At 46.2% G+C, this 11,843-nt stretch overlaps 1 long non-coding RNA gene across 1 annotated transcript in view; it reads right to left on the bottom strand.

Moving 5' to 3' along the window:
• Positions 1-11,533: 11,533 nt before the first annotated feature.
• The window catches only part of LOC138614434 (uncharacterized), a 3,780-nt gene continuing 3,470 nt past the window's right edge, over positions 11,534-11,843 (bottom strand). Inside the window, exon 2 of the long non-coding RNA XR_011310277.1 lies at positions 11,534-11,761. This is a non-coding gene — a long non-coding RNA (uncharacterized lncRNA). The remainder of the gene's footprint in view (positions 11,762-11,843) is intronic.

Genomic DNA, 11,843 nt, shown 5'->3' with positions numbered 1-11,843 from the left:
TGTTTGTGTCCTCTGATCTCTGTGTGTCTCACTGTGGGCGGAGCTCCACCTCTGCTGTGTTTGTGTCCTCTGATCTCTGTGAGTCTCACTGTGGGCGGAGCTCCACCTCTGCTGTGTTTGTGTCCTCTGATCTCTGTGAGTCTCACTGTGGGCGGAGCTCCACTGATCTCTGTGTGTCTCACTGTGGGCAGAGCTCCAGCTCTGCTGTGTTTGTTGTCCTCTGATCTCTGTGTGTCTCACTGTGGGCGGAGCTCCAGCTCTGCTGTGTTTGTTGTCCTCTGATCTCTGTGAGTCTCACTGTGGGCGGAGCTCCACCTCTGCTGTGTTTGTGTCCTCTGATCTCTGTGTGTCTCACTGTGGGCGGAGCTCCAGCTCTGCTGTGTTTGTTGTCCTCTGATCTCTGTGAGTCTCACTGTGGGCGGAGCTCCACCTCTGCTGTGTTTGTGTCCTCTGATCTCTGTGTGTCTCACTGTGGGCGGAGCTCCACCTCTGCTGTGTTTGTGTCCTCTGATCTCTGTGAGTCTCACTGTGGGCGGAGCTCCACCTCTGCTGTGTTTGTGTCCTCTGATCTCTGTGAGTCTCACTGTGGGCGGAGCTCCAGCTCTGCTGTGTTTGTGTCCTCTGATCTCTGTGTGTCTCACTGTGGGCGGAGCTCCAGCTCTGCTGTGTTTGTGTCCTCTGATCTCTGTGAGTCTCACTGTGGGCGGAGCTCCAGCTCTGCTGTGTTTGTGTCCTCTGATCTCTGTGTGTCTCACTGTGGGCGGAGCTCCAGCTCTGCTGTGTTTGTTGTCCTCTGATCTCTGTGTGTCTCACTGTGGGCGGAGCTCCAGCTCTGCTGTGTTTGTTGTCCTCTGATCTCTGTGAGTCTCACTGTGGGCGGAGCTCCACCTCTGCTGTGTTTGTGTCCTCTGATCTCTGTGTGTCTCACTGTGGGCGGAGCTCCAGCTCTGCTGTGTTTGTTGTCCTCTGATCTCTGTGAGTCTCACTGTGGGCGGAGCTCCACCTCTGCTGTGTTTGTGTCCTCTGATCTCTGTGTGTCTCACTGTGGGCGGAGCTCCAGCTCTGCTGTGTTTGTTGTCCTCTGATCTCTGTGAGTCTCACTGTGGGCGGAGCTCCAGCTCTGCTGTGTTTGTGTCCTCTGATCTCTGTGTGTCTCACTGTGGGCGGAGCTCCAGCTCTGCTGTGTTTGTTGTCCTCTGATCTCTGTGAGTCTCACTGTGGGCGGAGCTCCACCTCTGCTGCACTGACAGGTGGAGGGAGCGAGGGGAGATCGTCTTCCTTGAACAGTTGGTATTCTTGTTTGATTGAGACATGTTGAATTATTCAAACAGTCGTTTTGGAGGCTGTAATTTGTGGTTCTGTTGAACTGCACTCGGTTGTACTGAGAGGAGCTCCATCATATTTTGTCTTCTTCCATTTAGATGAATCGGGTTGACAAAATATTAGGAACACCACTGAGTTTAACCCGAGTATAACCACAAACTACGGTCTCTGTCCTCCTTCATGAACCTCAGAACGTCCCTCGGAGTCCCCGCAGATCCTCAAACGACCTGCGACAATAACAGAGTTGATTGTTTGTGGCGTTGCGGCAGACAGGAGGAAAGCAAATGAAATGCTGCCCTCTGGAAGGACAGCTGTGGTTTAAATGCGGCACGCTGCTTTGTTGTGGACACATCAGCAGGCACGGCATGCCTCCCCTCGGCTCTTTAGACCTCCAGTAATGTGACGGACGAAGATTACGCTGCTGGAGGGAGTCAGGAAAACCAACAGAGTTAGATCTGAGATCTTTAACAAGATAGGCTGCAACAAAACAGAGAGTGAGGAACGTTGAAGCTTATTCAAATATTACTGCACATGTAAACAAGATGCTCAGAGTTTGAAGTGAAACACAGTCAGGACACATCACATCATCCCGACTGCTCTTATCTCTCCAAACCGCTGAGCTGCAGAACTTCACAATAAATGTAGAGTTGTTAGGAGCTACGATTCATGCTGGGCTGGAAAAGACTGAGAAAAACACCTGGAGAAAAACACCTGGAGAAGAGCATCGCCAGAACACCTGAGCAGAGACTCGTCCCACTGTGTGTCTGTCACATCCATGTTGTACATGTTCGTCATTCCACGCTTCCTTCCCTCCTTTAACCTTCATCCTGCTCTCTCCTCTCCTCATCGTACATGCTGTTGTTTTATTGTTGCTTTAATGTCTCATGTAACATCTGGCCAGCAGTTGAAAACGAGCCATTTGGCTAAAGCGAGCACATTTGCGCTGATGTTGAATAATGTGAATCGTCCCTGAAAAAATAAACAAATAATACAAAAACACCGGCAAAATATTAAATAAAAAAGAATCTCACGTATTCTTCCTGCTGCCAAACGCTCGTTAGCAATAATACTTTTTCCACAATAAACGCCAACCGATATTCAATCAGTGCAGTTTGTGTTCACAATGATGTAAGCAGGTGGCTTTTTATCCAGAGAGCTTTTGTGTTAATGTAATATTCTTTGTGTGTCTGTAATCGTACACCAACATACACACGTTCTTAAACATAAAGAAATGCCGTCATGAGAGAAAGCGGATTAGTTGGTAAGTGGAGCTGAGGGACAGAAATAATCCCGTGACCTTTCACCCCAAAGAGGCTTCAGCCGCGGAGAGCACACACGGGTCGTCCGCTCTTTTCAATTTCCTGCTGGCTTTCTCAATGTTTACTTTTATTTAACCTCCATTTCTACATCACCTTTGTATAACACCAGACAAACCATTAAGATACAACTTCTGACAGCCAGCAGGGAGCCGCAGCCGGCTGAAGGGAAAGCTTGAAAGGAACCAATCTGCAGCCAAGAGGCGCTGGCAAACACATTGCTTGCTGAGAAACAGCATATCTGCCAGGAAACGTCTCTGAAATGGAGATCTGGGCGGTGAGACACAAACGAAACGGTCCAATTCCAGAGTCCTCCAGTCCCTGTGAGCAAAAACCTGAAGCAGGGAGACGCTACAGCCGTCTGATGTGATTTGTAATGATGTGGCGGGTTCCACAGGGAGGGGGGGGGGGCATTAGTGATCAACCTGATAAACATCCAGCCAATCAGAGACAGCCTTAAAGAGGAAACCATAGAAGGAAGCAGGTTAAAACACAAGTTCATGTTGTTTTTAATATGTAAAAATATTAAATCAAAGCATTTCAAGTAGCTTTAAAACAGAAACCTGCAATGATTCCCAGAGTTCCTTCTCTTAAATATCAAACGTCACTGACTTTTAATCTGAAACTCATGAATTATATATGAATGAAATATATATGCTGCTGTTGTGAGCAGACAAGAAACAAGAACACCTGCTGCACAGTTACGATCACAGTCCACTCGGCCTGGGAACCTTATCAACACACTGACTTGTGCAAAAAACTTACTGCAAACATTTTTCAAACGGGAGCAATAAGAAACCAGCATGTTTCTCTCCCAGATTTAATAGATCTGTATAGTTTCACAAATTTTTCATTTTTAGCTTTTCTATTGTCAGTTTTTATCACCCAGTCTTTGACGTCTTGAAATCTGCATTTTCCTGAACTGAAGTGCTCCTAGTAAAGAATTCCCCGCTCTGTCTCCTGATTGGATGGAACTGGACCAGAACCAGAACATGTATTTTGTGTTCGCTGCCGAGCGGAGACCCAAAGCAAACACCACTGATGGCTCTCAGAGCTTACAGCTACTTCACACTCATTTCAACACGTCACCTTTTAACTCCAATCTCACTAAGAATACATTCACAGAGCGGCTGTGTGGTGGAAACCTGCTTCTCCCTCCAGTCAACCTACTTTATGGGCTTTTATCTGAATCCTGGTGAGATAAGAGGACAGGAATTTAACAGAAGATGCTGCAGAGCGGCTTCGCTGCCTTCTATGGCTTCGTACTGTGTTCAGATTTATCTCCTCAACAACTTAAATAAACTTCTCCAGTGACCAAAATGTGTTTTGGCCAGAGGCAATAAAAAGATAATCATATTTCACTCCAAACAACAAAAAAGTTATGTTCGACAATTAAATAGTTGATAAGTTGATGCTGAAGATGCTGCAATCAACACTGCAGCATCTGCAGCATCTGTGTGTGTGTAATGTGAGGAACGCAGTGTTGTAGACGAGTATAATGGAGCACAATCTTATCAAACAAATAGATTTACAGTGTTGTAATAGCTCACAGAAATAAAGATGATTCAGAGAAAACTGTGATAATCAACACAATCACATCAGGCAGCTAACGGAGAGGCTAGCGGAGGCGATGGAGAGGGGAGTATAATGTACAATGTGTAATGTTTCATTTCATTTCCAACTCTCTTCTTAAATAGTGTTATTAGACCTGAAGTCATGATGTGAATCATAAAGAATTATTTCCAGTCGTTGCATCGTTTAATTTTTAAACTACCGGAGCAGCTTTAGCCAATCAGCATTGACCACCGTACGCTCCGAAACTCTACCACAACCTTTAGAGAAAAAAAATCAAGCTTGACTTCCACATCTTCACACTGATTCACCGACACTGGTCACTGATCGGTCACTGATCCTAAATGGTAGAATGAGCTCCACCGACATCAGGACAGCAGAAACTCTGAACATCTTCCACCACAAACTAAAAACACACCTCCACCTCCTCCTCCTCCTCCTCCTCCACCTCCTCCTCCTTCACCTTGAACAGTAGAACTTTAGTATCTTAACATGGAACTTACTGATAGAACTTTGTAGTTTGGCTTTCTGGAAGAAATTATATTTTCTTGATTCTTGTTGTTCTGGTTTTGAACCCTCATGGTTGAAATGAACTGATTGTAAGTCGCTTTGGATAAAAGAGTCAGATAAATGTAATGTAATGTAATGTGATGTAAAGTAATGTGATGTAATGTGATGTGATGTGATGTAATGTGATGTGATGTGATGTGATGTGATGTGATGTGATGTGATGTGATGTGATGTGATGTGATGTGATGTGATGTGATGTGATGTGATGTGATGTGATGTGATGTAATGTAATGACTGTGGAGTGTCTCCGAGGTTCTTATCAGTCAGGGTCGGGATAACAGAGTTGTTGAAGGTAGTAGTCAGGTCGAGGGTGGGAGAGTCTTTCTCTGGAAGGAAGAGCAGTTCGGTCTTGTGGAGGTTGATTTCCAGGTGGTGTGAGGACATCCACTGAGAGATGTCAGTCAGACAGGCAGAGATTCATGCTGCTACCTGTGTTTCAGATCTGGAAAAGAGAGGATCAGTTGGGTGTCATCAGCATAGCTGTGGTAGGAAAAGACATGCGAGTGAAGGACAGAGCCGAGAGAGTCGGTGTAGAGAGAAGAGGAGGGGACCCGGGACGGAGCCTTGAGGGACACCAGTAGTGAGAGGACAAGGTTCAGACACAGATCCTCTCCAAGTTCCCCGGTAAGTGAGGTCGTTGAGGTAGGATGAGAACAGGGAGAGAGCAGAGCCTGAGACACCGAGGTCCTGAAGGAGGAAAGAAGGATCTGGTGGTTCACTGTGTCCAATGCAGCAGAAGGTCCAGAAGGATCAGGACAGAGGACAGAGAGGCTGCTCTAGCAGTGTGAAGTGCTCAGAGACAGAAGGAGGACCGTCTCTGTTGAAACCAGACTGGTGGTCAAGAAGGTTATTATGGTGGAGATAGGAGGAGAGTTGGTTAAAGATAGCTCGCTCCAGAGTTTTAGAAAGAAAGTTAAGAAGAGAGACGGTCTGTAGTTGTTTACTTCAGACGGGTTGAGGGGGGGTTTCTTCAGGAGAGGGTTCACTCTCCTTCACAGAGTTCAGGAAACAGACCGTTGACAGAGAAGAGTTGATGAGATGGAGAGAAAAGGAAGAAGGTCAGGAGCAATAGACTGGAGAATGAGATGGGATGAGGGGGGGGGGGTTACCAAGGTAACAACTTGATTGGAAGACGGTGGAGGGGGGGGGGAAACAGGAAAGCGAAGGGGATGAAGATGATGGACATGTAGTTATAGAAGATGGATTATAAAATGAGGAGCATATGTCATCCATCTTTTTAGTAAAGTAGTTGACAAAGTGGCTTGGTGGAAGGATGGAGGGGGGAGGAGGTTGGAGAAGATGGAGAAGATGGAGAAGATGGAGAAGATGGAGAAGCGCTTTTTGAGATTGGAAAATGAGGATTGAATTCTGGTTTGGTAGAAAGAGCTTCTGGCTGCAGAGAAAGAGGAGAGAGGAGGAGGACAGAGAGGAGGAGGACAGAGACAATCAAGAGAGGAAGACAGAGTAGAGAGGAGAGTGTCTGTGGCTGAGTTAGGATGCATGAGGGAGAAAGAGTTAGTTGAAGGGAGGGAAGATAAAACAGAGGAGGGAGATAGGAGGGAGAGAGGAGGCCAGAGAGGAGGCCAGAGAGGAGGGAGAGAGGAGGGAGATAGGAGGCCAGAGAGGAGGCCAGAGAGGAGGCCAGAGAGGAGGGAGAGAGGAGGGAGAGAGGAGGCCAGAGAGGAGGATAGAGAGGAGGCCAGAGAGGAGGCCAGAGAGGAGGGAGAGAGGAGGCGAGAGAGGAGGATAGAGAGGAGGCCAGAGAGGAGGCCAGAGAGGAGGCCAGAGAGGAGGGAGAGAGGAGGGAGAGAGGAGGGAGAGAGGAGGTCAGAGAGGAGGCCAGAGAGGAGGGAGAGAGGAGGCCAGAGAGGAGGATAGAGAGGAGGGAGAGAGGAGGCCAGAGAGGAGGCCAGAGAGGAGGCCAGAGAGGAGGGAGAGAGGAGGCCAGAGAGGAGGCCAGAGAGGAGGCCAGAGAGGAGGGAGAGAGGAGGCCAGAGAGGAGGATAGAGAGGAGGGAGAGAGGAGGCCAGAGAGGAGGCCAGGGAGGAGGACAGAGAGGAGGCCAGAGAGGAGGGAGAGAGGCCAGAGAGGAGGACAGAGCGGAGGGAGAGAGGAGGCCAGAGAGGAGGATAGAGAGGAGGGAGGGAGGAGGCCAGAGAGGACAGAGAGGAGGCCAGAGAGGAGGCCAGAGAGGAGGCCAGAGAGGAGGATAGAGAGGAGGGAGGGAGGAGGCCAGAGAGGACAGAGAGGAGGCCAGAGAGGAGGCCAGAGAGGAGGATAGAGAGAAGGGAGAGAGGCCAGAGAGGAGGAAGAGAGGAGGAAGAGAGGAGGGAGAGAGGAGGCCAGGGAGGAGGGAGAGAGGAGGCCAGAGAGGAGGATAGAGAGGAGGGAGAGAGGAGGCCAGAGAGGAGGCCAGGGAGGAGGACAGAGAGGAGGCCAGAGAGGAGGGAGAGAGGCCAGAGAGGAGGACAGAGCGGAGGAGAGAGGGAGGCCAGAGAGGAGGATAGAGAGGAGGGAGGGAGGAGGCCAGAGAGGACAGAGAGGAGGCCAGAGAGGAGGCCAGAGAGGAGGATAGAGAGGAGGGAGGGAGGAGGCCAGAGAGGACAGAGAGGAGGCCAGAGAGGAGGCCAGAGAGGAGGATAGAGAGAAGGGAGAGAGGCCAGAGAGGAGGAAGAGAGGAGGAAGAGAGGAGGAAGAGAGGAGGGAGAGAGGAGGCCAGGGAGGAGGATAGAGAGAAGGGAGAGAGGCCAGAGAGGAGGAAGAGAGGAGGAAGAGAGGAGGGAGAGAGGAGGCCAGGGAGGACAGAGGAGGGAGAGGAGGGAGAGAGGGAGTGAATGTTGTGACGGACAGGTCCAGAGTCTGTTGATGTGGTCAGGTTGTCAGTTAGAGAGAGTCAGAGATAAAGAAGTGGTCGGAGACATGAAGTGGAGTTACAGTGAGGTTAGATGTGGAGCAGTTTGTGGTGAAATATAGTCCAGGTGGTTCCAACCTTTGTGAGGAGGAGAGGAAGGACTGAGGGAGACAGCAAAGGAAGACAGGAAGAGCACCAGGTCAGATGACTTCTCTGTCTGGATGTTAAAGAAGGACAAGTGGAGGACCATGTTCTGGGACGTTTGACAGGAGGACGTCTAATTCGTCCAAGAAATCTCCCAAAGGACCTGGAGGACGGTAGAGGACAATCATTGTGTAAGAATTAAAAAAAGAAGAAGCATTGAATGTATTTCCCCCGATTAACCTTCAATCTGCCTCATTAGCAGAAGACCGGCCTCGTACAGCTGAAGTCTCTCAACGTGTCGTTAAACACGGGAACGAGCTGCGACAGATGTTCTCGTGATGGACGACGTACTGCAAATAAAACACACCAACACACAATGTGGAGTCAAAGTGATCTGAGCTGTCGGTTTGTTTTAAAAGTTTTCTTTCTGCTTGTTTTCCTCCTCCGAGGTTAAAACATGAAGTTGATCAGAGAACAACAGCTGATTGGGATTCAGTATCTCACTCGATGACACTCGAGTTCTGCAAGAAGTTTGTTTTTAATTTTGCAGCCAGAGAAAAAGTCTCTGAACTCATCACACAGCCGCCTGTTGAGAGACCCATGAAAAACAAATCAATACATTTTTATATATAAAGATGTGAATATATTTATCAGTGTGTTAAGTGGATGAAGTGTTGGTTCTAATGGAAATTGAATTGACAGTTATTTGCCTCCAAAAGTATAACAGCAGGTTTTTGGAGAAAAACAAGACTTCTCAAATTAACAAGAAAAAAACTTCAATGAAATCAACCTCATAATTTTACATAACTGGGGTTTATTATTCTAATATCTCTGTGAGCTCTTACTGCTTGATTTAAAGGAACTTTTCTTAGAACGAGTTCCACTCAGACGATGTCAGGACGACATGATGAAGATCTTTGAGGTCTCACTAACATGCAGGCAAGTTGGAAATAAACATGCACCTTGGTTTTGAGCCTGCAGCATCTGTCTGCCTGCATTAAACCCTCTGAACACGCGTGTGCTGGAGTCGCACCACGGAAGCCGGTCTCCTACCTGAGGAACAATTACATGAACTGAGGAGCTCCCATACGGCATCATAATGCAGTCAGCATTTAAAAGTGTAACGATCAAAATAGCTGTAAAAAGTCAGAAGGTTGTTTTTCTATAGATCTAGAGGAAGTAGTTGCATCGCCTGCAGGCTTCTCAGATCTTCTGTAAGTTCTATTTCATGCATCACAATGTTTACATGACTTCCAATTAGTTTTATGTGAAACTCAAACCAAAAGCCAAACTCACAGCAGAAGAACCATCTGAGCTTCGACAGTAAATCTAAAAGTGTCCGTCAGAAATCCATCCCAACATATTCCTTCACGGCAGAAACGCTGTAAACCGCAAACACGAGTTGTCTGTTGAAGTTTTACGTGTCAAATAATAACTGCAGCTGTAAAACCGTCTGAGCTGCATCTGTCATTTCAGACTGAATAAAAACTTGCTGTCACTTTGAATCCCAATCAAACAATTGAATCTGTCGGTTGAGTTTTAGACTTTTTTCTGTACGTGATTCTGCCGGTGTTGTTTCACACGAGTGACAGAACGTTTGACGCCGTTCTCTCCGACTGCTCACACTTTGAAATATTAAAGAGAAAAAGTATTCACGGGATTTCTCTCAAAGTCTTCGGCTTCCATAAAAAACTGAGAGCATTCATTAAAGTTACGAATATCACAAATAAAAGCAGATAAACTGGAGTAAAGCAGTGAAGTGGTCTGATATCAATGTTGGTCCTGTGAGGAAATGAATCTTCCTGTTTCCCGTCTCTGCAGCCTGTCGTGCGTTTGTTGTATGAAGTCGTTGTTCTGCTGTCATTTCATCTCACCGGCTCCTTGATTGCTTTCTTTTGGCCCATTTTCCTATTTGACTGAAAAGAATGAAGCAATCACAACTCCAATTATATTCACACTGACATTAAGGATGATTACACAATGTTCCTGACAAATAAAACAGGTGGACTTTGTTTCCATACCTGTTTTTAGAGCTTAATTTTAATACTAGGCAAAAAAAAACCCCCACAAAAACCCGATGTGATAGAGAACAAAGGAAACAGTTAAATTCAGCAGGAAAAACCACAAGAAAACCAAATCTTTGTTAACGAGTGGTATAAACCAAAGTTCAGCAGGTTTCTTCTCCTCCTCCTTCTCCTCCTCCTCCTCCACGATGATAGTTTGAACGTACACTTTCCAGAATGTTGTCAATATAAATCAAACACTCATAAAGCTCCGAATCCTCCAGTTTTAATATTTTCTGTGGTTTTCCCAATAAATTCGAGATCTTCATGTTCAACACTTTGATCTAATCTGTATTTCATAAGTCAAACATCAACAACGATCCTGTAAAACCACGAAGGTTGTTCTGTTTCTGTTTAGTTGCTCCATCAGCAGAAAAGTTACTTCATCTCACGTTTTAATGTTGGAACAAGAAAAACAAAGAAAAACGTTGCATAATGTCATAAAACCAACATATAGGAGAGACGCAGTAATTATTTGTCTTCAGAGAAGCGTGTCCAAAACTCCACAAACACTTATGAAGTGAAACACTTGAACTGTTCAGACGTTTTCCATCACTGATGATTGACACTATTTATCTTGACTTCATAAAACCAGAGAGGCAACATCTTTCCTCGTTTCCAACCAGTAAAAACACATTTAAAATCCTGCAGCTGCAATGATCAGAACAAAGACAGAAGCTGTCCTGGATGAGAAGAGATGAAGAGATGAAGCATAAAAAGGACAAAGCACTAATGAACAAATGAGCTCAATTAAAGAAGAAATACTTCACGAGGAAAAATAAATCAAATTTACAGAATAAATGAAATAATAAATTTATTTTAAGTTTAGTTTGTTTAGTTATTAAGTTTTTGTGAAACCTGTGTGAAACTCGTACCAATGATTTATTCACTAACTGGATTAATGTCTGAAGTTATGAACCGTTTCCTCGTTCTCCAGCTTTGCTTCATGTTGCCGAGATTACAGAGAGTTAAAGACTAAGAAGGTGAGGATGAACCACGCGCTGCTCGGCCTCCTGAACCGTGACATCACGATGAGTCTTTCTGTCTGAGGAGACATTAAGGACGTGAACATGATGTCCATCAGGACGTCCTGTAATTACTGCAGATTTATGAGGCTTAGCTTGTGCTTCATCTGGAGTTCCACTGATGGTAAATAACCTCCTCGGCATCAGGAGGCGGTGACTCTCTGGATCTCCTCGGAGACGAAGGCTTTGAGGAATCGATGCTTTCGCTGCTCCACTGCTTCCCCCAATCAATGCAGCATCAGTCCTCCCGAGGCGTCACACAAGCTCCACACCTCCACTAATTAGCCCAAAGACAACCAGCATCTGTTGTAGGGAGGAAGAAAGGCTGCAGTTACTCTTCCTCCCATCAGTCCACCGATGTCCGTCTCTGGGTCGCTGCTTCGTCTACAGCCTGAGACCAGCTTATTGAAGTTGATTGAATTACACCGACGTCTCCTTCAGTGAGAATAATCTCTTTGAAAACTACAGATTTGTTGCAAGATTTCATGTTAAAATACCGACGGCTCCAACAGGAACTGCATCTGGACCTAGAAGAAGAATATGTTTCAATCTTCTACTGTAGGAACATACGAACCTCACGGACACCAGCTGACCGGTGATGAAGGAGGTGTCGATCACCTGAGGAGGTGCTGAGCTCAGCACATCACAGACGACAACACCACAAGGAAATGACTTAAAATAAAAAACATTTATTGTTTAAGGATGTATAAAGTAAACTGTGCAGCTTCAGAAAATCATAAAGAAATATCTGAATTCTGTGTACTTTCCTTAAAGTCCGTCAAAATGTTATTAATGAAGAAATATGTCTCCTCCACGTCTTCTCATGATTTCCGTCGTTTCCCCGGAGCAGATGGGGAAACTGCGTCGTCTCCTCTGCAGCCGGACGTCTCCGTGTCCCTGTGAAGAAACAGTTCCAGATAATAGCTTTCAAAAGTTCATTAAAAACAGATGAAGGATGTGGAAGTAGGAAACACTTTGT

This window comes from Brachyistius frenatus, unplaced genomic scaffold (genome assembly GCF_029030835.1).
Source record: "Brachyistius frenatus isolate BFR_SWC_R1_liver_20210118 unplaced genomic scaffold, ASM2903083v1 Contig_500, whole genome shotgun sequence".
In the NCBI taxonomy this organism is placed as follows: Eukaryota; Metazoa; Chordata; class Actinopteri; family Embiotocidae; genus Brachyistius; species Brachyistius frenatus.
The sequence above is the reverse complement of the archived record's forward strand: the minus strand, read 5'-3'. Positions and strand labels throughout refer to the sequence as shown.